Source organism: Triticum urartu, chromosome 7A, assembly GCF_056163025.1.
Source record: "Triticum urartu cultivar PI428250 chromosome 7A, HENAU_Tu73, whole genome shotgun sequence".
In the NCBI taxonomy this organism is placed as follows: domain Eukaryota; kingdom Viridiplantae; phylum Streptophyta; class Magnoliopsida; order Poales; family Poaceae; genus Triticum; species Triticum urartu.
In genome coordinates, this window is record NC_141879.1 from 598,271,527 (window position 1) to 598,275,417 (window position 3,891).

The 3,891-nt window shown below is 48.3% G+C and overlaps 1 pseudogene; it reads left to right on the forward strand.

The window, feature by feature from the left end:
• Positions 1 to 2,631: 2,631 nt before the first annotated feature.
• On the forward strand, positions 2,632 to 3,398 carry LOC147960607 (uncharacterized; annotated as a pseudogene).
• Positions 3,399 to 3,891: the final 493 nt, after the last annotated feature.

Here is a 3,891-nt window from a genome sequence, read left to right on the forward strand (position 1 = left end):
CTTGATTAAGAGATGTTTTCCTGCTTTCCACCTCATAGATGTTGAAAAAAAAAGTCTTGACAGCAAGGAAACTTCAAACGATACTTCCATGGCATGACAAATGAATGACTTCCCTACACAAATTCTACTTCTACTGGACATTGGGTGGCATCTTGAACTCACTCCTAAGGTCGCAGCACATCCTATATTCTTAGAGATTACAGAAATATTAAAACTAGACAACACAAAAATGTCCCAGTGGGTGGATGTACCTCTAGCAGTCTCCCCTCTTCCATGAGTTGCTCATACCTGTCAGCCATTGAAAATGTTGTCATGCACATATAATTCAGGCGAGAGCAAGGCCAAAAATCCATCAATGCAAGTGCAATTCAGCCCATTTACAGCAAGACGAATCTCACGGGCACCGAGTTCAGCAGGCCCCTCCAATTACAAGCATCAAACCGCAGGTCGACGAGTAGAACCACAACCCGAACAAGCGCACTCTGGCCTCAGCAGCACGACCGCCCTCGCCAGCAGCAGAAACCAAATGAAACCAAGAAAGTCGTTGCGGTAGTAGAGAGAGGAAAGAAGTAGGCTGGGGGAGGAGAGGGGGGCGGGGGGATTCAGGGCTCACTGCGAGAGGTGGGACGGGGAGAGGACGTTGGAGGGGCGGAGGCAGGAGAAGATCCAGGCGAGCAGCGGGTGCGCCTCCTCGTACTGGAAGAGCCACTCGAGCGGGCCTCCGGCGGGCCGTCTGCATCGACGGCGGGCAAGAGGGGCCCTCCTCGCGCCGTGCCGCGCCCGGAGAAGGGGGCCCCTAGCTAGGGTTTGGGGCCGACACAAGGGCACGGCGAGGAGGAGGATCCGCGCATGAGGTGGGGGGTGCTGGCGATGGGGTTGGGGGAGAGGAGGTCATCGGCGTCGGCGGTGGCGGCGGGGTTGGTTGGGGGAAAAGTGGGGAGTGGAGGACGAGGAGAGGCGTCGGGGGAGAGACAGAGCAAGGGTGAGAGGCTGAGGTGGGGCGGCGAGGAGATAACTTAGCAGTAGCGAGGGTTATAAAACCGTGCTGCTACTATCAACTTAGTAATAGCGTGGGTTTATAACCGGCGCTACTACTATGACTGGTCCCGAGGGGCACGATGAAAATCATTTAGCAGTAGCGAGGGTTATAAACCCGCGCTTCTACTATCAACTTAGTAGTAGTGTTGGTTATAAACCCACGCTACTACTAATTAGCAGCAGCGCCTTATTTTAAAGCGCGTTGCTGGTAAAATTCTGTGTATAGGCTTTTCCCTAGTAGTGCTTGTTTGTAAAGGTTTAGTTGCCACCTTCAAGGGCACCACTAGTGAAGTCACGACTCTCGCATTATGTGAGGGCGTGAGGAGAATACGGTTGGCCTAGTGGCTTCCTGAGGATCATTGTGCCTCCACACCGCTCCAACAGAAACGTACCCCCCCTAAAGGGAAAGAACTTCGGTAACACCTCCTCGTCTTCACCGGCTCCACTTGTGGTTATCTCTTACCTTTACTTTGTGCAAACTTGTTTGGTTGTTTATCCTTTGCTTGCTTTCTTGTTTGCTTACTTGCTTCATCTAGACAACCTATTTGTTGTCAATCCTAATTTGTGATGAAAGGCTGAAAATTGGTAGTTGCCTATTCACAACCCCCTCTAATCAACCACATCGATCCTTTCAATTGGTATCAGAGCCTCATCTCTTTTTAAGGGCTTAACTTTCTAAAGAGTATGGTTGACGACGGGCCTCGAGCGACTGAACTACCTGCGGCCGAAGTGGTGACCGCAGTCACACGAGAGGACCTAAACGAGGCTATTGCTTCGCTTAGGACCTCTATGATGACCGAGGTCAAATCTTTGTTTAAAGATCTCCTTGAGGGACTAAACTTTCTACCGTTCCGCTTCAAGTGGTTAAACCCACTACCGCAGAGTCAGATGCCAACTCCGGTAAGGAGGGGTCTAGTAGTGATAAGAATCCTTTGCCTCAAGGGAAGAATGGGACAGACATCCATGCCGCGGTTACTCCTCTCCCGACCTATGATGGGTCGGTCCATGCACCTCATATTAACCATCTTGGTCCTCCTACTAAGATTGCATTAAATGACTTTCCTAATTGGGTTTTTTCGCATCAAGTCGCATTTGAATCACAACTCAACTCATCTTTGGAGAATCATTGAACAAGGCTTCTAACCGCATGATCCAAACAACTTCACTCCAAGATAAGAAGTGGAAAATCGATACAACCACTCTACATTGTTCATTCTTCAAGACGCAATGCCTCCCGAAGAGCTAGCTCACCTGCGCCCATTCACTCTTGCAAAATATTCTTGGGAACACATTTTCTTTTTGTACAAGGGGAGCTCGAGCATTCACCTCTCCAACTTTGAAGTGGCGGTGCTTGATGAGGCCGACGAGTTTGTGATGAATGATGATGAAGATCCTCGTGAGCTTTACCAGAGGTTGACCACTCTTGCGGTCTCTCTCTGAGATCATGGGAGAAAGGATAGGGATGATAGTTGGATCAAGCGGAAGTTCCTCAAGGTAATCATGCCTCACAACAAGGCCAGATCCTCCATGATTCGTCAAAGATAGGACTTCCACACCTTGTCCTCAAGCGATGTGTTGGGTGAATTCATTGCTATGAATATCTTGAACAAGATCACCGACAATGACCTTGCATCAGCCCAACGGTTAAAGAAGCCCAACCTTGCTTTAAAGGCCAAGGCCATTCCGGAAGAAGGGGAAGTAGAAGAAGAAGAGTGTTTCCCCGAAGACACCAAATATGCTTACCACGAGCACATGGCTCTAGCGTCAAGGAAATTTTGAGGCAACAAGAGAAACTGAAGGCCCAACTTCTCCAAGAACAACTCAAGTGGCTCTAAGGGCAAGCAACGTGTGAGAACTTGCTATAATTGTGGCAATGTGAGTCAATTTGTGGTGGATTGCTCCTACGAGAAGAGGAAAGACAATGGTGGCAAGCTCATTCGAAAAGACAAGGCCAAGTCCTTCCCCAACAAGAACTTCACGAAGAAGGTGCCACAAAAGGGGTTGGTGGCGCATGAAGAGTACACTCCGAGGATGATGATGATGTTGCAAGTGGTGAAGGGATGGCTATAGCCTCCGTGGCCATTGCCACCTCTACTCCAACCTCAGTGTCTCTCTTCAACACTCCCAACGAGAACCTCATCCCCAAGTGCCTCATGGAAAAAGGCATCAACAAGGTAACCTCCAACATCAAAACTTCCATAACTACTAATCCTTCCTTGTTGGATTGTGTGGCTGAACATGAGGAAGTAAAGGTGGGCGAGAATGAATTTGACAAGTTTTCGCGTAAGCTTAAAGGTGAGATGCAGAAGCACTTTGTTGCTCTCTTGGAACAACTTGGTGAGGCAAATGACATCATTTAGTCTCATGAGGAGACCATCACTAAGATGGAAGGACATAGACATGACTATGCCAATGAGATTGCAGATCTTTTCATTGCTCTTGAGGAAGAGAGATGTCTTTGTTTGGCTCTTGAAGAGTAACAAAATGTTGACCTTGCTAAATTAAGGAAAGATCATGATCATGCGCTTGTTCCTGCTCATGTTCTTAAATAAGAGAAGGTTTAACTTGGGGTTCGCCATGCAAGACTCAAGGAAGAGTTTGAGCTACTTTACAAGGCTCACAAGGCCTTGAAGAGTGCGCATGCCTCTCTCAAGGAGTCTCATGATCATCTCCAAGTGAAGCTAACCAAGGAAATGTCCACTTGTCCTCCTTTTGTACTTATTGATAATGACCATGCTACTAACCCTTGCTGTGAGCATGTGCACCTTGTGGAGCAGAATGCTAAGTTTAAAGAGCAACTCAAGAAGGGCCTTATGACATGCATAGAAGGTGAGAAGAACCTCAATGACCTTT